The 27,266-nt window shown below is 42.5% G+C and overlaps 1 protein-coding gene across 1 annotated transcript in view; it reads left to right on the forward strand.

The window, feature by feature from the left end:
• LOC148885693 (RNA binding protein fox-1 homolog 3-like) overlaps positions 1 to 27,266 on the forward strand; it is a 326,703-nt gene that overhangs the window by 16,670 nt on the left and 282,767 nt on the right. The window contains exon 2 of the mRNA XM_089018729.1: positions 21,215 to 21,283. The gene's annotated coding sequence lies outside the window, so the exon portion shown is untranslated. The remainder of the gene's footprint in view (positions 1 to 21,214; positions 21,284 to 27,266) is intronic.

A 27,266-nucleotide genomic window follows, 5' to 3' on the forward strand; every position in this document is an offset into this window, starting at 1 on the left:
GGAGACTGTTCCCATCGCATTTGCATACATTCCAATACCTGTTGATCAATAGACAAATATCCATATGATGCATGGGTCTGATAACTCATACCTCCCCAACGAAGGCTTTATTTTAAATTCATCTTTTTTCGTGTGTTGGTTACAGTCCACACTCTTTCAACTTTTTGTCAGGAGTGGAAAGGACATTTTCAGATGCCCGAGCCACCTCATCTGGCTCCTGTCAATGTAGGAGAAGCAACTCGACTCTGTACCCCTCCCGGATGACCGAGCTTTTAGCCTGATCTCTAATGAGATCCCCGAAGTGGCTCAGGCATCTGATTTAGGATGCCTCCTGGGCGTCTCCCTGGTGAGGTGTTCCGGGCATGTCCCATTGGCAGAATACCTCGTGGACAACTATGTCACCTAGATGGCCTGGGAATGCTTTGGGATCCACCAGGAAGAGCTGGAAGAAGTGGCTGGGGAGAGGGAAGTCTGGGCTTCCCTATTGAAGCTGTTGCTAACGTGACCCGACCTAGGATAATCGGTAGATGATGGATGGATGCATGGGTGGATGGATGGATGGAAAGGGAATTTTGGTTTCACATGAACCGAATATTCAGCAGCGTAGCTGCTGGTCAAATGATGCCAAACTCATTTTATTTTGTTCTCCTTTGGAGCTGGTCCAAACGACAACATTTGGCACGAATGTGAATTCCATCTTTCAAATGTCACATCAGGATGTCAGATCAAATTGGAATGTTCATCATGCCTTCTGGATACCATCGTAGCATTGATGCAAAACATCAGCATGCTTTAAAAAGACGACCAAAATCAAATTGTACCCACAGAATGTATCAGGAGTTCCCAAATGTTTTAGATCTAAGGAAAGTAATCTTTCAGAGGACTCATTTAGTATTCCCAATGCATAATTCCTCTGCTCATAAATTGGCTGTAAATACGAGAGGAACTTTAGTAAAGCACCGCTAGCACTGCCGCATGCATTTTTTTGTTTTTCAACCACGCTTTCCCTTCTCATTACAAACCCAGTTTCAAGATTGCCTGACAGGGTGGCACAAATTTTCAGTCTGCCGATTAGTTTTGGTTTGGCCAACTTAGAAGCGTAAGGATGATGCATTTGATCTCACCATATCATAGGTAATCTATGAATTGTCCTCTGTTCTATTGCACTTTTCTATGATATTGATGCTTCTGTAGTTGACATAGGACAGTGATGGTAAGAAAGGGGTGAATTCAGTTCTCACAATAGGCCGAAGGGACCAAATGAAAGGCCCCCATTACAGGCCGCGGACCTCAGTTTGCAAACTGATGTAAAAAAAAAGATTACTAGTAGTTCATTAAGTAGGGAGCAGTGATTTTCCGGGGTTCACTGAGGCCAAATGAGAGTGATCTGAAGTTGATAGCGGCCTTGACGCCTGCATGATGGAGTGCCGTCTTTCCTTCCTTCTGGGCCGCCTTTGCAGCTTTTTCCTCCATGGATCAAAGTGGCAAATAACACCAGCTGTGATGGAGCGAGGGCGGGATAACAAAGCGGGATAACAAGCCCCCCTTCCCTTCTTTCCTCCGCCGACCGCTTTGGGGAGGGCGATGCGGTGGGATGGATGGTGTCCGTTTGTAACGGCTCGTCTACTTTTGACAAAGCTAGCCCTGTCGTAACCTTCATCCTCATTGGCTGAGCCAAAGGGCATCCAGAAATGAGGCACCCGTAAATGAAGTGGGCGCAGTTCGCCCGTCAGGGTCCCTAATAAATTGTCCTCTAACCAAGACCAGCCAGATGATTCACTTCGGTCCTTATCGGCCGTTTTTCAGACAACACACGACCGATCCCGACCAGTCGCATTCCCTCACATTTGCCTTCGGTTCTCGTGTGTGGTTTCTTTTTTCAGTCGTCATGACTTGTTTTCTCCTTCTGATGTTGTCCTGAGGTTAAAGGTGTCAAGTACCAAGTCTGCATGGATCACACGTCGTAAGAGTGCTTCTTATATTTTTCTTCCTATATAAAAATAAAAAGTCTCCTTTGGAGCATTCAGCGCTTACAGAAGACAATGTCCCTTACCTTCCATCCTTCCTTCCTTCCTTACAGGAAAGTGATGTTTAATTCATTACCAAACACTGGCGGGACCACCCTCAAAAAAACAACAACAGCACAATGAAAGAAGAGAGAGAGAGAAACAAAAGCTGTCGGAATCTAATGGTTGGACAAGACTCCATCCTTGCTAATCAGAGCTTCATCAATCTAGGAGTTGCCCTCCCCTCGGACATGTCCAAATTGCTAAGGTGTGTGGCAAGGGAACGTTTGATGTGTCAGTCAGAGATCGCACCGTGGTTTGCGTTTATTTCCCTTCCCATGGGTGATTGGGGAAAAAAAATCACCGGGTGCCGGTGCAGTGTGGGCAGGTTGGGGGAGCTCGTAGGAGCTTAGTTGGTGGAAGGTGAAAGTCTGGGAGATGAAGGCTAAAGTCTCAACAGAACAAACCGACAGGAACGGCAGACCTGCTGCAACAAGTCGACTTGGATGTAGGCTAGTCTCCATAGCTTGCGCACATTTATGAGTCGGCCATCACTCACAATACTGATTTGGCCTTGGATATTTTCGAAGAATTGTTAAAAGCCGACAAAAGCAAACGTCTTTGGAACCGTTCTTTATGAAAAGCCAGGCAATAACTATCCGCTTCCGAGGGCAAAAAAGGATGAGTATGCACTTCAGTCAAATGATCATCATTTTTCTTCTATACTCCATCGTTTGGTTTTTACCTTGTCCTCAACTCTCATTTATTGCGCAATTAATTAATTGTAACATGTATTTGTTACATATTTTGAGGCTGATTGATTTTTGCCCTTGATTCTGCATTGATAGTAGCTTGTATGGTCTCTTTAGAAGGCAAACGAGATGGATCTCGAGAATGATGCTGAAGGCTTTTAAGAAGGAGTATTGGGGTGTAAAAAGCCGCCATTGCTCATGTTGGACTCCGCAATCAGGCGCGGAGAGTTTTTTCTGTAGGATACATTTATGTCTGCGTTTGGGGGTGGGGGGCTTGGAACAAATTAGTGCATTTACATGGAAAACACATCTCAATTTACAAAATTTTCGAGTTAAGACACAAGACACAACATATTAATATCATGAGTTGAGGTACCACTGAACTAGTGCGGACCATCATGAGCTTAAACTTGTGCTAGCAGCGTACAGGGTCGCAGCAGGTTGGGGGCAGGTACGTGTGAGGCAGGAAAGTCGGCGATAGTGGGGTGACGAAGGTTAAACTCAATTCAGCTTTTTGAGATTTTTTTGAGGATCTCCAAAATTGTTGGATTGCCCCAGTGGGGGTGGAGGTTGGTATGATACCCAAGTGGTGAGGGTGGTGTCTGTGTGGGTCCTGAGGTTTAAGGGTGGAGGATATTCAGCTTTTTGTGAATCTCTGAATTGTGCTGATCCAGTAGCAGCTGCCACAACCACTCATAAGAATGGAGGACACGCAATCGTGACGCATTTGCAGCTTAGACGGTTTTTGAGGAGCCGGGCAGAGCGCGCCGGGTGGGGATGGGGGTGGGATTATATTTTTGCTTTATTTGACAAGAGCAGACAAGTCACAGGGTCAGCGGAGTGATTGAGATTCAGGACATTTGTGTGTGGCAGCGCCATCAAAAAATCTTAGCGGATGGAACATTCCATCAAATTCATGACCTACCCTGACTTGTTATATTTGCAGTTGCTAGCTATCAAAGCTAACATTTTCTCAATTCCTACTGTCGTATCTGTGACTTGTGTATGTTGAGTATTGCATATGTTTGCGGTGTCTGCGTGTTGCGATAATTGACCCACGTTCAGCCGGTCTCAAATGTGCTTAATACGCATTTCTTGGCCTTTGATCAGGCTGTGCCTTTACTACAAATCAAATTCGCTATAGCAGGCGGTATCATGGTGCCTTCTTTCTTGACGGTTGTCTGCATGCTTCTAATTTTCACGTGGGAAATTACCTATCCCGAAGTTTGGACATTGACAATGCTCAATAAAAACAAAGTAACATCTAGTTATGGATGCAAAAACACAGAATAGTAATAAAATAATCAATCAGAATTAATAATGCAGTTAATATTACTCCCATTTGTTGTGCTAGCCATCTCGATCTTTATAAAAACATTTCCTACCACTTTTTTAAAGTATTGTCATTAATTCAGTGTTGAAATTAGCCAACGCTAGCGTTGAACGCTAACACATGCCCACATTAAAGGCTGATACGCGACTGGGTAGTGATTCATATTGTCGGGCAGCTGTTAATGTAATGGGTTAGGCTGTTCATGTGATCACCCCAAAGGGAATGTCTCAGGTATCTCTGGCTGATTGATTTTGCCCTTGATTCCGCGTTGATGGAAGCTTGTATGATCGCTTTAGAAGGAAAATGAGATGGATCCTGTGAATGATGCTGAAGGCTTTTAAGAAGGAGCGTTGGCGTTTAAAAGGCCACCATTTCTCATGCTGGACGTTGTGATCACATCATTCCCGGTAACTCTGCAATTAGGCACGGAGAGGATTTGTCAATGCAGAATCCTCACCAATTTCAGTCACTCTGAAAAAGTGAATCCACATGGAAACATAATAGTGGATTTCTTGCCAAGATAAGGTTGGTGAAGTCAATGGAAATTATGATTCAATTTTGATATCATACATTGCGACCTGTCACTATTCCATCCAGTACTATGTTATATTTACAGTTCCATTTTTTTCCAACAAGTTTACTGATGTATTATTTTTTTTGCCATAGAATTTGATTCAGGCAAATAATAAGAATAAGAATACATTTCATTTATAAGCGCCTTTCAAAACTCTCAAGGTCACTTTACAGTCACAGGATAAGTTTTTTTTGTGCGCGAGCAGCGGCAGCCATACGCGCCAGTGTTCACTCAACACGGTAGTAACTCAAACAGAATAGTAAGACAAATAGATAGAAAGCTAGCTAGCAAGCCAATATATAACTAATAGTGATCCAGCTAGATAGCTAGCCAGCCAGCCAGATATCTATTGTACGGTATTACAGAAAGACAAAGAGAATAGACTTAACACAATATTTCTAACTAATGTCTCCATAAACAAAAGTCAGAAGAACAATTTGAGTGAAAATAACAAAAACTCAGGCACTGGAGTGGACACATATTTGCATATCATCTGGCAGTGAATGAGTTAAAGTGCAAGTAGGCTCAGGTTTAAGTTCAACGTCAAACAAAAACTCATTTAAACTTGCCTTGCTAAAACATCAAAATGTCATACATTTCAGCTGATGGGAATACAAAAATACTCTGAAGACCCTAATTAGGGTTGTATTACTTTACGCGCAATTTGCCAAGTTAGCTGTTGTGTATTTTTTAGTTTCACTGAGCCTTTTGGACTTGAAGCAGCAGCACCAGCAGCAGTAGTAAAGTCCGCTAGGGTGGAACCTGAACGAAAGCACTGGTTGGATCGCGGCTCTCGCAGTCCAAACGCAGCTGCCATTGATCGGGTGCGTCAAGTGGCTTAGTCCAGTGTCAATAGCCTCACCTTTTCACTCTAAACTGATAAGGCGCGCACATGCACGGCAGCTTGTCTTCTTCCTTTCTCTCCCCCTGTCCGCCATTCAATTCTCTGACCAAACAGGAAACGGACCGCTGCCGCAATGGCAACAACGTGCACGGCAATTTCCTCCCCGCTGTAAAATGATTCAGTCGGAATGTGATATGATTCACCTATAATTGACTCCAATCACATTTATGAGCCAGTTCAATCATCAACCGCAATTAGAATTGGAAATGATCCAATTCATAGATGAGTCGATCAAATTACAACTCGATAAGGCACGGCTCCAGGATTTTCTTTTTTCACCTGCTGAAAGGCATGCTTGACCGATACATTGGATAGTCTTTGAAAATAACGTACTCATATGTTTTACAATATCATATAAAATGCTGGAAGGGATGAACTCGGGCTAAAACACCCTCACTAGCCAACAACAGCCTCATAACTGGCCTCAAGTCATTATGAATAGGATTCATTCCATTTATGAGTTTAATATTCACTAGTTGTATTTTAATTACAGTACCATTCTATTCCAGTATGATGTTTCGTTCTAAAAGACGTTTGCATACAATATTCCAATTCTGATAAGATACAATTCAAGCCAATAATAAGATGTACAGTATGTTATGATTCGCTCCAATGTCAGTTCAATTCACTTGAAATTATTCAGAATGAGATTGACTTTTTGCACAATATAATTTATTCAACATTTGGACAGACTTTATTGCACCTGCAAGATGATCCAATTATTTTCAATTGCAATATAGTATTATTTAAGAAATTAATGTTCCAGAATACATTTCTTAACTAGGAACTTTTGTAAGTTGAGACATATTTTCCATGTCAATGCCCTAATCAGTTCAAATCCTCCTCAAAATGTTTTCTAAAGCATAAAAATGCATAAAATATGTAATATGTAACAGACACATATTCCAATTAGATTATAGCACAAAATGACTGTTATGCAGAATGTAAAAAAAACTAAGAATAAAAATGATGGTCATTTAACCTTTAACTGTGTCCTCATTGAATGTTTTTGTCATAAGAGCAAATATTTTGCTGTTGAGGTGTCATACATTTTCTTGAGTAAAAGGGTACCACTGTCGGATAGAATTGGTTCACTCGTAAGATGATGGAATTTTCTCCAATTGGAATACAGCATATGTCACAGTAATTAAAATTTCACTCACGCTACGATTCAATTCCAATGTGACAAAATTTACTCCAGTTACAATGGGACCACTTTGGGTTCAATAGCATTTGGATATAAATCACTGACAAAAGCAGGAAAAATAAGATTTTTCTAAGTATGATTTAAATGCAATTTACAATGCAATACAATACCTATTAATTTATAAAGCGCTTTAATTTAGCACATTTACAACGCTAGTCACGTTTGTGCTGAGTTGCTCCAAGTTTGATAGTCTCCTCTCAAATGACAATTTGATTCCAATTCTGACAACTCCCTTCACTTCTATCATGACTCTCGAATTGAAACGGCTTTTGTATTTTAAATTATGTATTAAGTCCCGTGATGAAAATATGAATCGCTACCATCATAGCACACAGCACTTAAGTTCGGCCCAATTGCAACATGGAACAATGGTCTCCAATAATACCATCCACTGCAAAATATAAAAAAATCATCTAAAATATGATTCACTGCACTTCACCGATCCAATTCACTCGACGTAACGTCGTATTTCCGAAACAATCTGATGTGACTCAATTCTCTCATCAGCGTTGTATATTCTGCGATGCTAATTAGCATGCGCTACATGGTGCCACAGGCGTGCCGCTTTCATTGGCTGCGCTTCAGCTCTCGATAGCTTTCGGTGACTCTGGGTGAGAACAAAAGTAGAAAAACAAGGTGACTCGATGTTGTGGCAATAAGCACGAACACTCACTCGATCCCATCGACACCTCCTCGGGTGCACGAGGGGGCGTCCCCCGTCGTTCAATGATGGCGGTGGCCAAGCTCCCTGATACGCATCGAGTCCTGCGAGCGTCTGTTTGCCGTACGAGCACCCGCTTGACCTCTAAGCGGAGAAGGCGGTGGCATCGGCATAAATCCCCCCCCATACCCCAGTGTTGATGTTGGCTAATTTGCAGCATCGCAAAAATAAAAGGTCACCTCTGAGCAGCGCTTTACGGCTTTATTTCGCTTTTACGGCCAACGCTGCAGATTCACTGCCGCCCATTATCAGATGGCGGAGCAACCTCTTCACATAAAGTTCATCACCTTCAACCGGTGGGAAGGAAGGGAGGCTGCTCAAAAGCAGCCGTTACTCTGCCGGAAGCTTCAACAAGAACATAAAAAGGGCCAGTCAATTAAAAGCGCACGGTCCTTTCACATAAACAAGAAACTTTCAGCCGTTGAAGCCAGTTGCGCTTAGCTAGTGTCTAGTGCGAGTTGAGTCAAAAAACAAAACAAAACAAAACAAAAAAATATATACAGTCAAAACGGCGGTTTTCGAATGTCTTGGATGACCAATTCGTTTTTCGACCAAAACATGTCTTTTTTTTTTATGCCTCGGTTTACAACCAAAAACGTTTCTTAACCAAACTGAGCGCACCTGAATGCACCATTCAACTCCCCTCGGCTTCCTTTCTGTCACTTCCTTGTGTCCCATCTCATTGTGACCAACACTTTACCCTTGTGTAGCATTCCATTGTGAGCATGCGTGTTTGTATTGTTAAGTCACAATTAAAAAAAATAATTAATTAAAAAAGCAGACATTGATTATAATGGGAAATGTTTCCGTATTCAACCAAATCTGTTTTCAAACAGGTTTCTGGAACAAATTATGGACGAAAACTGACCCACATCCCCCCTCCTCCCCCACCCATATTTTTAAAGTAATTTTTTGCATCCTTCAGGATGTTTTCCCTGTTTCCAAATACTTCTTTTCCTTCAACAAAAGTGTTGCGTGAGGCAGCTTAAACGCAGCTGACACTAACGCCGTCTTGTTGACACTGATTTTGGTTATGCGCCAGCTCGTTATGTTGGGTGCCGCCGCAATTGGCTCGCCTTGTTTCCTAAATGCCACTCTCCATGTCATTAGTTGTTGAGGATATTAGTCTCCATGGCAACACACTTCTTTTTTGCCCCTTTGTATGTTTGGTCAAGCTGATTAAACGCTCGGCAGACAGAATGACGCCCTGCTGGCTTCATCTGTGGGGAAACTCCAACGGCATATGCGCGCAATACTGTTACGGCATCCCACAACAAACAGGATTAAAATGTGTGGGAGTCAAATAAAAAAAATGTGAGGAAAATGCAAAAGGAAAAAAAGGAGCAAATGTGCACCACAAAAAGACTCAAATACAAACACGACGCAAGACTTGAACAAAAACATGACTAAATACAATACAATACAATACAATACAATACATATTGATTTGTATAACGCTGTCAATATGTATGCGTTGTATTGTATTTTTTTCCGCAGCCCTCATTTCAAGCTTATATAACTTCAGACCCATATCATTTAGGAATTAACTCTTGTTTTCTGATGAAACAAAAGAGTAAGGTTTCTTGCACTGCATTGAATGTTGATGTAGTTCTAAAACTCAATACTCTGTGGGTCCTGAGCCTGACTCCATGGCGACAGGCCTTCAGCAGAGCAGTTAGGAGAAGACCAATCCAATGAGGGAAGTCATCGTAACTCTAGGTTGACAACGACCTTGAAGAAGCCCTTCGAGCCTGCGTCCTTTGTTTCTGCGCATCAGACGTCAACACTTGTGTAGAATGGCAACCATTCATTCATTGAACGATAACTCCCTTAAAGAATCACCACAAAAGACGAGCAACAACAATAAAAAGCAAATAAAATCAAAGCATCTGCTGCGGGCGACCTTGCATGGAACGCACCAGAAAGGCTGTCAATCAAACCTTTGTTGAGCTTGTCTTGGTTGTGCCTAGTCTTAAAACGAAGCCAATGCGATGACGCCGCTGGCGAGCTCAACCTTGCACCTAAGGGAAAGGCAACAGATGAATGTGCAGGATTTATTTCAAGGCACGACAACTATCAACAAGACACGTCGGACAACCTGACTCAAAGGGACGGGATTGACATAAAAGCAAGACTGAAACACGTTAGGGCATCAACAAAATGGCACTCCACTCAGATCGTAACATTCCAAAAAGTGTTGCAGGATTGGAATAAAAACAGGACTTGAAGTTACAGCATTTACATCCAAAAAGATGAGAAACAAAGGGTTGAAATAAAAACAGGTTTGGAAGATGACATTATTCAAATCTGAGACGACTAAAATCTGCTTCAAAAGCACAAAATGGGCAGAAGTTGAATTTTTTTTGTTCAATTTTTTTTTTTTTTTTATGTTTTTCATTTGTTTTGATAGGCCACATTTAGCACCACTACAACACTTTCTATACGCCTGCGGTTGGTTTTCAGATATTAAAAAAAAAAAAACAGGTTTTAAATTAAAATAGTGTGAGGGTTGGAATAAAAATACGATTGAATTCATTCACAACCATTCCCACAATGAAAATATGACGTAGAGCGCAATTCCCGAATTTGTTCGGGCTTTGGTTTTTCTTTCTGGGGTGCCGATAAAGTCCTGGTCAGACCTTTGGCAATGTTTTCCCTTCCACCAGGGGCAGCATTCCCCTTTTTCATGTTAGCGATTAGTTTCAGCTTCAGCATTTGTTAAAGCCCTATATAAACCGATATGTACGTATTGCATTATATTTTGGACAGCTGCCCTCATTTCAAGCTCATACAACTCCAGACCCATGTAATTTAGGAAATAACTCTTTTTTTTGATGAAAGAAGAGTGTCTAAGGTTTTGTAACGCTGTATTTAATGTTTATATAGTCTGACGACTCAACATTATGTGGGTCCTGGAATTCAAGTGACAGTGACAAAAACCCTGGCATTGGAGTGGAGACATTTTTTCACGTCGTCTGTCAGTGAATGAGTCAAAAGTACACGATTGAATTAAAAACATGACAGGTCATACTTTTAATCATGAAGGTTTTAAATTTAAACATGACAAAAGGTTATGGGATCACAGTCAAGCGACAAAGTTTGATTCTGGATTCAAATAGAAACATGACAAAGTTATTCAAGTAAGAACACGAGTCAACCATGATTCAACTAAAAATCCGACATAAAGGTACATGATTCAATTAACCGACAATATTGGACAAGGTTCTAATAAAAACATGACTAAAATGTACAGGATTGACAAAAATAAACTAAAAATGTGCAAGATTTAAATAAAAATACGTCCAACAGAGGATATAATATCGGATTCAAGAGGTACTCCAGGAATGGTACAACCCTCCCTTAACCCCCTCTCTCCTCCCACTTTTGTAATGCAATTAGGTTGGTGATGAAAGATAGCGGCCGGGTTAACGAGGTGATGCTGATCCTCAAAGCATTTGCCGCTAATTTCATTTTGTTTCGCACGCGTCCCAGCAGTTCGCCTTGGCGCCTTCACTGTGTGGATTCCTTATCGCCCGAAGCTGCAAAACCCACCAACAAAGATTTCAAAGTAGGGTTATTATTCAGGGTTAGGCTTTGATCGGCGGTTTAATTATACTTTCAACACAGAATAAGTCTGTGTAAGCTCTCAGTCGTACAGGAGTGGTCCATCGATGAGAATGTTTCTTCAGCCGTCATCTGTACAAATTTGAAGGTTTCGGACGTTTCGCCTCCCATCCAAGAGGCTTCGTCAGCGAACTAAAGTCTGACTGGTCGTATCGGCCCTATTTATAGATCTCTAATGTCCAGACATGGCGGCGCCGGACACAGCTATGATAGGTCCCTACTCTCAAGGTGGGGGGAGCAGAGGACCACTCCCTGTGGCCCCACTGATTGTTCCAAGTTTCTTTTCAGGGTTTCACAATGTTATTGTATTTATGTAGTGGTTTGCAATCCGGTGTAGGTTGCAAAAGAAGGGTTTCAAATTAAGGTTCAGGTTTCAAAACGAGATTTAGGGTCTTAGATTTATTTCAAACCAAGATTTGCCATTTCACACAAGGTTTAATATTTTCAAGTAGGGCGTGAAATAAGGTGACAAATTCCACCGGCATACTTGCCATGCTTGACCAGACCAAACAGGAAAAGCCAATCATTGAGAAGCAAATTCAATCTACTAAAGATGAATAGCTGTGTTGACCCCTCCGGCATTGCCCCCCCCCACCCCCGAGTCAATTGATGTGGGGCTGCGAGGAGGGGAGGTGGGTCAAGGAGGTGAAGCCTCATTAAGCCTTGGCAGCAAGCAGCTAATGTGTGCGTGCTACACAGGTGGCTTTGATGTCGCACCGATGCTAACGAGTATCATTAGCATAAAGGCAACACATGAAGGCAAGCAAGAAATAATTAAATCCGGCCAAAAGGGGGGTTGTTGTGTGCAGGCCAAAACAATGAGGAGTACCCAAAAAATAAAACAAACCCCACAAAAATCCTTAACTGAAAAGCGCAAGCCATGACATAAAGTCACAGGAAATTGCAATTGTATCAGTACATTACATAAGATTAGATTAGATGTGCCTTTATGTTTCTCACAGTGGAGACATTTACATTTTACAGCAGCAAAAACAAAATACAGGAGCTGCTGTAAAGGGAGCCACTCTCGCTGTGCCATCTTGAAGTCGAAAACCAAATAACAAACAATGTGACACAACACAAAAGACACAGACAGTCTTCAATCTTAAGCACTTTCTGCACCCTCTTTGTTGCATGAAGCAGTTCTAGATGAAAGAGTAGAAGGCGAAGAGTAGGAGATCAAAGCATCCTTTTCACCGGTGCATGTCGTGGTGGAATGTGAACGTATGCTACAAGCCGAGTTTTGAAAGCAAACACAAAGCTGTAGCATCTAAAGATATTGTCTCACATCTCCTGTCCCACGTAAATCTGCTTCAGTTCCAAGCCGCAACATATTGTCATTCCAAGTGAATTGACTGTCGTGGTGCCAATGAACTGCAAAATTCCTTCTGCTTACCCTTTGTGTTGCCTGGAGTGACCTGGAAACTGCCTTTCAGAATCCCATGCCGCAATTCGCGTCTTGGTTACCGTTAATTTGTTGAGGCCAAACAGATTACAAAAGCGGCAGCTTGGCTCATTGGGAAGCTTCCGGAATGCGAAGCCCATCGGTCGGATCATTAGCCGGCGGCCGCTAATAACCACTTGCGTCGCATCCGTCGCAAAGTGTCACTTGTATCGATCCGGCCAATCACGTGCCGCCTTAATGATGTCACATTATTTCAAGCGTCAACAGTGCGCTCGGCTCATTTCATCAATGTACACAATTGAACCTATTTAACATTGATATGCACTTACCCCGCTAATGTGCGTGACCTTTATACCCGAGTGAAGGGAGCGCCTCTTCACATCCGCCGTCGTTATTTATCAGCTGACATTTAGCCGGGGCCTCGATGGTGGGGGTGGGAAGGGTGTGGTGAAGGGGGGGTGACGGTTTCGAGGGCGGCGTCTCTCCACTTTAATTAAAGGTTCAACCTCTTCACGGGATGACAAATTGACTTCTTTGTGCTTGGGGAAAGTGCCGCAACGCGCAAAAGTCCCACCGGCTCCTCACTAATGGTCGACTCACTGGGGATGCTTTCACTGTAAAATGGCGGTTCAAATGAGTTCTCAACTTCCTGTGTCTTTTTTTTGGGGGGGGGCATAGCATCATGTGACTTTTTGTGTGTGTCTGTAAATCGTCAACTTCTCTACCAAATGTCATGTTGCTAAGTAAATCTCTGAGGTGTGCTCCCAAGACTGGTCCAATGACTTTATATGGGCAATTAAAAGTCAAAATGGCAGACTTCCAGTTTATTTTCAAGAAAGGCTTCCTGAAACTTTTTGGTGCATCTATTCATGAGATATGTCTACCCCAATTTTGTGTGGTTGAATCAACGGGACTTGAGAGACTGAATTTCTCGAAAATTCAGGTGGCATGACCATTCCACGAAAAAATTACAATAATGGTCTAATGACCTTCATTCATAGAACAGTTCCACTTCCTGTGTCTTTTCCGGTATTACATTATGACTTCACACGTCCATACAATCAATGAAAAAAAAAGTATGCCGAAATTTTACATCTGTTAATACGCTAGAGTTGTTCAATTTTAAAATAACCAAAACTAGGTGAGTAATAAAGGACTAGTAATGTATTTGATAATACAATTGCCACCATTTTTGGAATACAATCAAATTTCAACTAAAAAATGAAAAGAGAACAAAAAAAAATCGACTCGTAACACTTTGTTACGGGGGGTTTACATGCAGCCTCAAATAGGACAAAGTAACGATAGTGGGGGTGGAGGCTGGCACTGCTTGGCTTTAAACAACGGTATGACATTTTTGATGACTTTTTTTACTGTCTACCAATGACAGATCAAATTTCACATTGCCAACCAAAACAAGGAGAGTTTCCTGATAATTTGTGGTAATATTTGAGGCTAAATTTTTTTTTTTTTTTTTTAACGTGTGTCTACACGTGATGGACAAATCCATCAAATTGCATGCTGCCAAGCCAAAATGGCTTCCATGGCTCACATTGAGATATAAAAAAAGAAATACAATTGGTGCACCTAAGCCAATTTTTGCAATTCCTAAACTCCATGTTGGTGTTGCCTATCTTCATTCGGTAAACCTCCCAAACGCAATTGCAAAAAAAATTACAAAATGAAGTCAAGCTGCCAATGTTTCACCTATTTTTGGCAAGGGGGGTGTAATGACAGCAGAGGTTCCCACCGTTTATGATCTGCTCCCAAGCACGTTTTTGTCCCGCAGAAAACGATTGGGAAGGAAGACTATTTAATTGACCTGTTTGCAAACTAATTAAAGGGCTCCATTCCGCCCCGTGGAGGCGCTCGTCGCTAAGAAAGACGGGGACATCATTAACCAGCGGCCTTGATAACCCTTCAAAGCAGGATAGGATGTGTGGTGTGTGTGCATTGATATGCGCACGTACCCGCGTGAATCTGCGTACGTGTGTGTGTTGGGAGCAGATGCCAAGCGTTTTCAGACCATCGCCCACGGCATCCTACCTTTGCGTCCTAATCAAAGATTTGCGCTGTATTTTCCGAAGGCTTCAAAGCGCTCATCTCCACCTCGTCTCTCAGTAGGTGGCGCCGCGCTTCTATTGTCTTCACTTCACAGTCATTTGTCTTATTAGTGGAGAAATCCGGCAGACCTGCTTAAGGCGTGTTAACCCTGCTTTATTTTTTATTTTTTGATGATTTCCACGTTGGTGCTTTTGTTTTCTGTCGTTGATTGTGACGAATGCGTTCGTATACGCGTTTGACCGTTGCAGGGGTGTTGAACAGGACTGTCCAGTCTTTTTGTCAAGTGTTTACTTGGAGTGCATTTTGACTTTAAGGGCCAAATAATATTCTCCTCTCACAATGAAGGCCTTAAACCAAATTAAAATGCCAAAGCTTTTCTTCTAGCTTTATTCCGTTCTATCAGTGTTGGACCGTCAGGGCCTGCAAGGCCTTCTCTGCTGGCCTAAAAAAATCTGAATCACACACTGATGTTCATTACATTTTGTCCATGAATTCTTATGAGGCGTCCTGGGAGTGGTTAGCACGTTCGTTTACAGTGCAGAGGTCGCGAGTTAAAGACCAGGTCAGGCCTCCCTGTGTGGAGTTTGCATGTTCTCCCGGGCCCACCTGGCTTTTCTCCGGGTCATGAAATGTACGGATCGCCACTGTATTCCATACCTGTCAACTTGTACATTTTGCCCATTTTGAATTGTGTAAGCCGTATAACAACTTTTATACGATAAAAATTTCTGAATCATGACATGCGCGTCACATTGTTTTCGTTTGATTTTGTATTTCCGTTTCCGTATTTGAAGTCCGGCATTTGTGTTGCAATCGAAGAATCAAGTAGTTATAACTTAGAAGTAAGTATGGGAGAATCGCCTAGTAAGAAGAGAAAAACTCTAGGATCGGGTCGCCATCAAAAAGAATGGGACAGTCTCCAAGGTGAATACGCTGGATGGATAGGATCGTTGACAAAAGGTCCTCAGTTTTCGTTCAGCATTAAGTGTAAAAAGGACGTAAAAGTGGCTGCAAGTGGATTTTACTATCTAAAGCAAGTCTCATGTTCCATAGACCAAACACTTCATATCTAGTGCTGATCCAGCGGTATTCCACAAATTTTCCGCTTGTGTTAGTGTTTTTTTTTATCATTTGAAATAATGTACGGCGTACTACATTTTTCTCCACTAATAAGACAAGGGCAGCTATTAGCCAAGGTTGACAGGTATGGTATTCTAGTCATCAGCATTAGAATATGAGAAAGTAATCATTGGTTCCTCCTGATTTGACCCTTGACCTCAAAAGTTTGCACACCCCTGAACTCACAAAGTTTCAAAATATAGCTCTGCCAATGGATCAACGGATTTGGCAGCCCAAAGGTGTGCCGTGTTCAACTGAAATTCTTATTCAGGTTGGCCCCTCAGTGTGCCTCAAGCTCCCTCACACCCCCTCATCCTTATCCTCTTCACGACTGCTACAAGAGAGCATCTGTTTTTATTTTTATATTTTTTCTCCCCCTCCATCTTCTCGTCGTGTTTGGTCCCAATATTTCCACTCGTCGAGGCTGACGGCTGTTATTTGGCCCGTGGCTCCTGTCAAAACTAACACGGCTTAATTGACTGCGAGCGAACGAGCCCCGGGATTGATCCTGTCAGGCGTCCTCCACGAGCCGTGCCGCTCCATCTGTGAGACGTTACTCCAGCGACGGCGCCAATCTGTTGCTTGGGAAGAAGCCAAGCCAGAGACGGAAGGAGCGTAAAGGAGACGGGCAGCGGTGAGGGGGTGTGGAAATTCCGGCAGGTACCTGAGGCGCCTCCAGTCTTCTGATCTGCTGTCACTGATGACACGCTCCTCACACGGCAGCAAGTTTTGCATCATGCCAAGCAAGAGCGGTTGTTTCGATTCGTCAAGCCTTTTAGTCGTACAGATATCTTCATCTCATCCCGACCTGACAAACACTTGTCACGTCTTGCAAATATAACCTACGCTAGGTACCATTTAAGGCCACAAACACACTGAGACAATTGACCCCCCCCCACCTACGCCCAACCAAGGACGTCATTTTACAGACTATTTCATATCAATCACGATTGTCCTATGAAATCATCATTTGGTCGGAGGTGATGCTGGAGACGATCCTGGCTGTCTTCAGCAGTAGACAAGGGACACCCTGAACCGGTTGACAGCCAATCACAGGGCACCAGGAGACGAACAACATTTCACGCTCCGAATTACACCTTGGGAAAATTTAGACCAGTCGATCGAAGCAGGCTTCCGAGCCGAGTATGCAAATTGCCAAACGAACCGAAATTCCAAAATTTCCAAACCGAACGAAGATTTCGAAATCTGCATAATGTATTCAGATTTCAAAATCTTTGTTGAAACGTTTGCTTTATTGAATAAAGCAAACGTTTGATTTGAAAAATAATCTTTTTTTTCTGTTTTTTTCTTTTCTTTTCTTAAAGTAGTTGTCGGCCACCCGAGCGGCGACAATTTGTAAGTTGTCCGCCTGACAGAAAAGTCGCACACCCCGGGCGTCTGGCAGGCGTTTTTTTTCAGAAACTGATTTGCTGTATTTACATGAGTCCAGCTATCTATCTTGCTATCTATCTTGCTATCTTGCTATCTATCTTGCTATCTTGCTATCTTGCTATCTAGCCATCTCGCTATCTTGCTATCTAGCTATCTATCTATCTCGCTATCTATCTCGCTATCTGTCTAGCTATCTGTCTAGCTATCTCTCTAGCTACCTATCTCACTAGCTAGCTATCTAAATTTATTTTTCTTTTAACATCCAAACATGAAACATCCTATCTTCTCCATGGATGGATGGGTGGCAGGTGAAGCGGCATGTGATTCATGACAACATTGTTCTCTTTCGCTTTCTTGCAAACAATTGTTGATGATCAAGAGGACAAAACAATGTTGGTTGTTCCAGTGGAAGTCAGCAAACTTTGTGTATTTACGCGCATTGCATCAACACTCTGTACAATTTCTCTCTTGTAATAAAGTAGAAGTCATGAGTGTACACACATTTATGGACACGGCAATGTCTCGCTCCAGCGACTTGTATCAGAAATCTACTGGTGAATAAATTGTCTGTAGTGTCACGCCTGGAGCGTGAAAGGGGCTGCGTTGGAGTTCATATTTGATGCCATCCACCTTGCGCATCAGGCCATTTAAGGAATTAAAGTTACTGATACTGTAGCTCACGCATCTGTTTCCATGGCAACCACACAAAGAACACCCCACGGGTCCTCGTCGAGCGCTCGGCTTGCTGACAGCCGGCTTCACGCTGAGATGTCCCCAGGCTGGATTGAAAGGGGCTCCCTCGCTGTCAATAGTGTCAATCCCAGTGGAGAAAATGACTTTTGTCCACCATGATGCTCCAACGTTCTCACCTCCTGCTTGGACCACCACTAAAATTATAAAATATGTAAAAATATTCAATTCGTAGTATGTTTTCACTGTGATCTCAGAAGCCGCATTCAATAGTCCAGGTATTAGCGGGATGATTTGAGTGGTCACCGGTCAATGTGGAAGGCCTGCATGGAAATCGGACACAGATTATATTGTATTATATATCGGATGCTAGTTAGCTTAGCATGCACCGTCGATACCCTTTGTGCTCTTCTGTCACATTAACTCATTCACTGCCTGATGTGCAAAAATGTGCCCACTCCAGTGCCAGCGTTTTTGTCATTGTCACTCGTATTCCAGGACACACAGAATATTGAGTTTTAGGACTACATAAACATTCAATGCAGCGTAACAAACCTTAAACCTCTCTTGTTTCAGAAAAAGAGTTAATTCTTACATTGTATGGGCCTGGAGTTATATGATCTTGAAATGAGGGCAGCTGTCCAAAATACAATACAATACTGTACATAGATATTGGTTTATATAGCGCTTTAACATAAGCTGAAGCTGGAACAAAGAGGTCTGACCAGCGCAGTTATTGGCACTCCAGCAAGAAAAACCAAAACCTGAACAAATTCGGGAAAGGCGCTCTACCTCATATTTTCAATTCCCGAATACATTTGTCAATGGTAGTGAATGAATTAAATTTTGTACCCAACATGGGTCGACGCCGGCTGTTGGAACATTTGGAGCGACGCCGGCTCGTTGTTAAGACAGAAAATCACTTAGCGGCAATCACATGACGTCAAGGCCTGCATGATGAATGGCGGCCGCCTGCCGCCATCTCATTCCGTTACTGTCATGCTTAAGTGAGCCCAAGACAATATTAAACCTGTGCACATACACACACTGCAGTGAAAGGTTTGCAACGGCCGTGTGTGTGTGTGTGTGTGTGTGTGTGTGTGTGTGTGTGTGTGTGTGTGTGTGTGTGTGTGCGTGCGTGTGTGTGTGTGTGTGTGTGTGTGTGTGTGTGCGTGTGCGTGTGCGTGTGTGCGCGTGTTTGTGTGTGTGTGTGTGTGTGCATACAGGTATGTGTTGACCTGCCTTTCTATCTTCATGCATTTTGTGTCTGTCGTTGTATGTGAATAAATATGTATGTACATATATCCCCTCGCTGACCATCTTTAAAACTCAAACTTCTTGGACATTTGACTGAGGACAACTCAGAGTGGATCTTTGTGTTAATGTTTTGGGTTTTCTACTGTCTTTGTTAATAATTGCTTGTTTTATTGTTGGATATATGATATTTGTTCCATACACAGCACTTTGTATACAGCGATGTTTGTTTTAAATTCCTCTATAAATACAGTTGAGTTGGGAGTTGTGTGTATGCCTTAGTGAGTGTTTCAAGATGATTTTGAAAAGGATTAAAATGAGTAAATGTTGGCTGGAGTTGCACCAAATCCTTGAATTTGTCACAAATGCGACAGGACTAAGACAACCACGCTTGAAGTGCATCGTCATTTTTTCTTCATCTTAAAAATAGTGTTTGCGGTCAGTAAAGTTGCTAAATATAGCCACCGGATTGTTCTCGGCAAAGACTTTGTTTTGTAAACTCACTCCCCTCAGCCAGGTTGTAAGTGGAAGCTCTGCACATCCTCTACAAAAGCCACAGGAGAAAAAAAATGTCTTTCGGGAAAGACATAAGAGCATGCCGTGGGCGGAAGTGGATGAATTAGATCATCATCATCGTCCTCGTCATCATCATCACGTTGCTTTTTATTTATCTAACTTGTTTATCTATTTACATTCGCTCTCTTGCTAATTACTAATGGCATTTGCTCTGCTAATGAAGCTCATACAAGGAGTATCCAAAAACACACAAACACACTCACACACACGAACATTTTAGCTTGTTCAAAGTCCTCATTTACATAAAAGGCCCCCCTACAAGATGAGGTGCAAACAATATGCTAATCACGTTGTGTCCCATTAGCGGCCGGGTTGCTATGGAAGTGAGCAAAGTGGTTTGTACAGCACACCTGAGCAGGTGACAAAGTGGAAAGACCAGGAACGCTACAAAAAAAAAAAGCAAGCATATTGTTAGCCTTTATCAGCAGATTTTTATAGGGTTCCTGCCTTGTAAGTTGTAGACATAGAGTGGAGATTGTGGATTGTAATACAATGGCATTGGGAAACTGTGAACGTTAGCATTAGCATCAGCATCACAAGGAGAGTTGTTTTGTTGCAAATGAACCACGGGAAAGGGCAAGAATCCCGCAGCAATGCAGGGGCCGTGGAATATCATATTGTTGCATCAAGAAAATAAATTAGCTTTTGCCTCAATCAACGGATACACATCCTGTTTACTATGCTGCTATTGGTGTGTGTGTCTGCTTGTGTAGGTATAGTTATTTGTTTGTGTGTGTGTGCGTGTGCGTGTGTGTGTGTGTGTGTGTGTGTGTGTGTGTGTGTGTGTGTGTTTCTACAAATGCTTATGTTTCCAGTCAATCAAGTACTCAGTAAAATCCATCCATTTCCTGTTTATCTCCGTGTTCTTCCAGAGTAGTGTGTATGTGGGTGCATGTAACCTAGCCATCCTCTCCCCGTGTACCTACTCATGTCAAGGTCATTAAGTCGCACTCTGGATGCGTTTTACGAGGCGGCTGTGTGCCATGTTTGCACTCAACCTCTGTGTTTTCTTCGCACGCGCTAACACACGCACACACATATAAACACGCATGGCGATTGACCGTCTTTACAAGCTTAAGGAGAGTGTGTGTTACGTTTAGCATAAAGAGGGTGCTCGTAATGGTGTAATATGACCTTGAGAAGAAGGTCACAGCAAGAAATAATGAAAATGAATGAAAATAAGGATTACGGGCATATCGGATGTGGAAGCATTGATTTTGAAATCTTGTTTGACATAAAATGCTTGCAAGGAATCAGATAAAAATGAAAGTTGATACAGCAGGGTCATTGGCGAGCACGCTAGCAATTGCCACGTTGCTGTTATTTGCTGTGAACACCATTGAGTTCCATCAGATCATTATTTTAAGATGCTCAAGATAACCAAGGGTGAAACATCGATATTTGTCGCTTAACTCAGTCCACTTTGAGGAGCTATTGAAATTCTAAGCACGAATGTTTTTGAATGACAATGTGTCCTATGCTATTGTGTATTCATTGCCGTAATGTGCCAAAATGGTAAATTTCGCCACATTTTTTCGCAGTGTGACGTTTTTGTGAACTAATGCCGCCTGCTCTTGTGCTTGTGATTAACAGACGGATCGGCGCCGGAACTCCTGCTGCTTGTGCTGACCCACGCCTTTGAACGGAAAGACCTCCACGCAGGTAGGGCATCAATTTGAATGGTAGAAACGTCCAATGATGATGATTGTCGGCCATGATGATAATGATCATGATGATAATGGATGATTTGAAAGACGGCAATGTAGTTGATGACGGTTCAGATGAGGTGACAGTGATGTAGACGATGAAAATGCTGCTTTGGATAATTATTTGTGACAATGAAAATGACGGTGATGACGATAAAGATGGTGGTAATGATGACGACGGAGACGACCGACGATGATGACACTGATGGTTGATTAGGCTGATTATCGTAAAGACAGTGACGACTATTATAACGATGAGGATCACGACAGTAATGATGAAGACAACATTAATAAAATGATTGCGATGATGACAATGATGGTAATGGCAATTGTGCTAATTTTTTAAATGATGATAATCATGATTATGGTGACCCTGACAGAAAACGATTACGATGGCAATCACAATGACGACGACGGACACAATCATGACAGTCAGGATGATGCCGGTTGTGAAAATGATGATCACAATGGTAATAACGATGAAAATGATGAAAATCATGATGTCTGGAAAAACTGATAATGATAAAGATCATCATGACAATGCCGATTGCCATGATAATGTCGCTGATGATGGTGGATGGACAATTGATAATGCCGATTGTTCCGATATCCTTCATGATGATGCCGATCGTGACAGTAACGATCATGCCGATGCTGATTCTGATGTCAATGATCATGACAGTACAGATTGTTACAATAGCGTTTATGATGATGCCGGTTGTGGCAATAACGTTCATGCCGTTGCAGTTCATGATGCTACCGATTGTTATGATAACGTTCCTAATAATGACGATTTTTATGATAATCTTCCTGATGATGCAAAAAGTTACGATAACGATCATAATGATGCCGATTGTTACGATAACGTCCATGATAATGCCGATCATGACAATAGCGATCATGCCGATGCTGATTTTAATGTTTATGTTGCTGATGCTGATCATGATGATACCAATTGTTAGGATAACGTTCCTGATGATGCCGATTGGTCTGATAACGTTCGTGATAATGCCACCTGTGACAATAACGATCATGCCAATGCTGATTCTCATGTCAGTGATCATGACGATACCGATTGTAACGATAATGTTCATCATGATGTCTGTTAAAATGCTAATGACGACATTGCCCATCTTGGCGCCTGTGATGATAACCATGACGCAATTCGGGACTTTAATGCACCTCGAGGAGGAAATCTGTTATGCGTTATGATGACTCAGTGCTTGAGAAACAAACGGTTATCTCTGGGGTAGCTCCTCCAAAAAGTAGGCCATCAAATCTTTTCGTTTCAACCCTCCGTGGTGCTGCTTTGTTCTGATTGGACCCGAGTCTCAAGTTGGGAGGATTTGCGGGGCGCATCCCAGACAAGCGGGAGATGTTCCCAGAGAAGATGAAGGACCGGGTTCTCCGCAGGAGGCAGGCCTGAGGGGATTACACGGATCAATGTGGAGGGAAAGCGAGAGAGCGTATCTGGCAGGTGTGCTTGGCCAATCCCGGCACAGAGCCAGACGGGATAACATTCCCTCCCGGCAATTAAGCCTCAGAGGTGTTGAGTTCTTTCGCGGGAGAGCTCATTAGAGGATCCTCTCACTCCCCCTGTCCCCCTTCCAATCACACGGCTTCTACCCCCTCGTCCCGTTATTCGCTTGCCTTATAAAAGTCTTCCTCCTACATTGAGTACAAACACAATGCTAATGCGAATGCGTGTCACACAAAGCAACAATATTCTGATTTGGTGATTGTCTCACATTTCATTTTGGTTCATTGTACTGCCCCATACGACATTTAACATGTTGCTACTCAACGACACATTTGGTTTTTGGAACTCAATTAGAGAAACACATTTATTTTTGTGCTGACGGTGAACAGGAATGGAATGGTTTGGTTCACAAGACTGATGATAAACTGGTGATAAACTGTGACTGAACTGTATGTCACAGTAAAATGAACTTTCACTGCAAGTTCTAGTTATTCATGGTTGTGTAATTGTATATTTAGCATATTTATCTGTGACTTTGCATCTCAATTGTGATTAGGAACTAATAATAATAATAATAATAATAATAATAATAATAATAATAATAATAATACATTTCATTTATAAGCGCCTTTCAAAACTCTCAAGGACACTTTACAGTCACAGGATACGTTTTTTTCTGCGGGTGAGCAGCGGCAGCCACAGGCGCCATCGTTCACTCAACCCACTCATAGAAAGCTAACTAGCCAGCTAATAGATAGCTCATAGCTCATAATAAAGCGACCATTTCAATTTTACTCATAGTTCAAAGGACTTATTGTTCTTGTTGGTTGGAAATATGGTCCGTAGTATGTTTTGTTTGGGGTTGCAAGGAGGATTTCATTCACTTGAAATTGGGTGACGATCGCGTTATAGTCCACTCTAGCAAGTCTTAAAATGTTGATTTAGCTTAAATTATTTTTTCGTGGAACGTAACAATAAGTTTGAGGTCTTGGTAGTTTTATTTCCTGGACTAAACCTATAAAACTGGTGGTAAACATGGATTTCCATTGACAGTTCCCGAAATAATAACAGCGGCAACAACAGTACGAACAAAAGTAACGAAAACTGTAAAAGTAACGACAACCGTAAAAGTAATGACAACTGCAATAGTAACAACAACCGTGATAGTAACGACAGCAGTAATAGTAACGACACCAGTAATAGTAACAACACCAGTAATAGTAATAATAATAATAATTATTATTATTATTGTATAAAGGCAAATCCAATCCAATTATTAATATTATTATTATTTGTAATTGTAGTTCATGAAACTAAACCCATGGCCCATTATTTATCTCCAGATCTTTATTTTTCAAACCCGTTGACACCTTTCAAACATCCTGTGGCCCTTCAAAAGTTCCTTTCAGGGTAATGCACAATGTTTGTTTTTTTTGTTGTTGCCTCGATGGAGGTAGGTGCCATTCGTCACCCTTCGTGTAGTTACCGCTCAGTAACTTTGTCCTCACTCTTGTGTCTTGGCCTCCAAGCGCCCCGAGAACAACACTGTCTGCGGTTCCGGGTCGGTTCCCGGCAGTACTATCCACACACAGACACTCGCACAGACACACAAGCATCACAACAAGGTGACGTGGTGGTTTGCTGGTACAGGACAAATTGGAAGCAAGCGGCTCATTTGCTCGCAGACTCAACAAACAAGTGCAAAGACTCCCCAAGGGCATTCTCGCATAAATAATGACACCATGAGACACTTCCATTTGTGACGCTCGACGCTCGCCCGCACACGGGTCAGTTGGGCCATCCCCTTCGGAGAATCTCGATGGTCAGCTGTAAACAACAATGTGGAGAATTAAAGTAGATCCGTGTGTTAGGACACCACCTTTTGGGAGGAAACGTGTCTCTGACTCTCTACAGGTTAACCCGAACCCGTACGTTAGGTGTTCGGATTAGATTTATGGTTTGGGGGATAGGGTCAAGGTTCGGGAGGTATTTTTGGGGGCTGGATGGATGGATGGATGGATGCATTGATGAATTGTGCGGGTGGGTGGTTGGATGGCTTTGAAGACAAGGCTTACACATGGGTCTACAAATCTACATGTCCATTATCATCCATCCTTCCATCCAGCTACCAGCCTCTTATGTAAATGAAATGTTTGATAAGGTAGATGTTTGCATTCTGGACATATAAAGCTAGAATGTAAATTGAACAGTGGCGGGCCGTCAAGGCCTGTAAATCCTTCTCTGCTGCCCTAAAAATATCTGAATCACGAACTGATGTTAATTATATTTTGTCCATGAATTTTTATGAAATAATTCCAAATTGTTTTTGTATTTAACCCTTTATCCAATCACGTTTCGGCCATCCTTTTTTTAGAAATCGACCTGCATGCCTTCACAATCAGTTCTGTGAGCGCTTTTTCATCAAATGTGTCGATCAAACTGTTGCACTAACCAATCAGATTTTAAGTTGGCAATCCAAAAGGGGTACCAGTGACTTCTTGCAGTCACTAGTCACTAGCCAATCATAGTTTGTGAAAACTGCTCTGATCACAACCCAGTAGTGACCAGAGCATACTGGCCAGAGCTAGCACGCTATATCGGTAGCGAGCTGCATAAGCAAATATATTGTGTGGATTTAATCACAGATTTATCAACCCACAATGGCTGAAGTTGGAGATTTACTCTAAAAGCCATTTTCAAGGCGGACTTTTCAAGAAAAAATGGACATCATGAAGATAGGTCGCTCAGTTATTTCCTGGCCAATGGTACCCTCTGGTGAACTTGTAGTAAATAACACCACTTTTTTCAGACTGAAATGTAGCACTACTGAAGGACTAGCGATGAAGTGCAAGGATCACCACTGAAATTGAAACAGTACTACATTGTGTGTGTGTGTGTGTGTGTGTGTGTGTGTGTGTGTGTGTGTGTGTGTGTGTGTGTGTGTGTGTGTGTGTGTGTGTGTGTGTGTGTGTGTGTGTGTGTGTGTGTGTGTGTGTGTGTGTGTGTGTGAGTGAGTGTATATATGGATGGATGGATGGGCGACCGGGCGGGTTGCAGGTGTTAGCTTTGTGATATGGTTTGGGTTAGTGGGGTAAAGTGTTCCATTTTTTTCTTTCGCCAAAAGTTCATTCTTTTTTTTTGGAGGCTATCAATGATCTGCAGTCAGCAAACCCCAGTTTGTTTTCAATTGGTTAGTGGCTAACGTCTGCCGCACTTTTTTGGTCATTAAAGATGATTTTGTCCAACTCCGATTTACTTGTCCCAATCATCCTCAGCCTGTTATTTCTGTCTTACTTCACAATGTCTAACCAGAGATGAGATAATAACGGCAAGAGTGCGTCCTGTCGCCGTTCCTGCCAGGAAATGATTACCGCCACGCCTCACCGACAATCATCGCCGACATTATCCCGTTTTTATTTTTTTCTTTTCTATCTACGCCGACCTCAAATTGTGGCGTGTCACATTGTGTTTGGCACTCCGGATTTAGATATGCTAAGCATCCGCATCCAAGAGAAGAAGGTGCACTCCAAAATGAGGAGGCGGGAAATGTGCTGTTTCGTGAGGGGGTGTTGGTTGTATGGTGGGGAAGGGGGGTGTTGAAATGGTGAGCTCCTCTCCAAGTGGAACAGATGGCAGGAAAGTAAAAGCGGAGCTTTGCTTTTCTTTTTATTCTTTTTTTTTACTTCAAATGTTATCGTGCAGGATGCACACCACGCTTAAGTTAATGAGCAGGGGGAGGCGCCATTGTGGGGTGGTTTCGGAGGGGGCTGGGGAAAGTGCTTTGTCTTCCTCTGTAGTTCTTCCCTTCTCTCCCACCGGCACTTTTTCCCGCAAGCCCACGCTCGCAGCGGAAGCCTGGAAGCCTCGCCGTTATGTAAGCACACACGACCGACACACACAAAGCAAAGCAAAGCCGTCCGCGACATAGCAAGTCAAACATGGCCGCCCAGGGGAGCTAAATTTAGCACAAGTGTTTGGGTCACAAATCCCATAATTGTCCCGCTCGGGGAGATTTCATTTGCACTTCAAGGAAATTCGGGACTGCAGCAATTGAGGCATAGCTACAGCCACAATCTGTTCTCCCTAAATCTAGTTTTATCCACAGTTTTATTTTGTTTCACATTTTGACCATCAATCATCTCCCCGATATCTTTTTTTTTTGCAAACTTCTGGCATCATCTACAGCCCAAGTTTTGTTGTTGTTATTTCTCAACTTGATTGTTTCTGTAGCCGCAACTTGCGTTCCTTTTGTTTTTACTTCAGCCAGGCATGACGATTTCTGACGCGTTCCATAATAATGGATTTATCTAGATCGTTCGTCCCTGGCTCATCGCTTCTACGGGTGGTGATGGCAGAGGATGGATAAATCAGCAGGAAGCCAGGTGTTGGTCAGGTTAATCTTGAAGACAGCGGAGTCATTGTGGGACGTCGGCCGAGGAGGAAGCAGGAAGGGAAAGAG

This window comes from Hippocampus bargibanti, linkage group LG17 (genome assembly GCF_051943395.1).
Source record: "Hippocampus bargibanti isolate YZ-2025 linkage group LG17, ASM5194339v1, whole genome shotgun sequence".
Lineage (NCBI taxonomy): Eukaryota > Metazoa > Chordata > Actinopteri > Syngnathiformes > Syngnathidae > Hippocampus > Hippocampus bargibanti.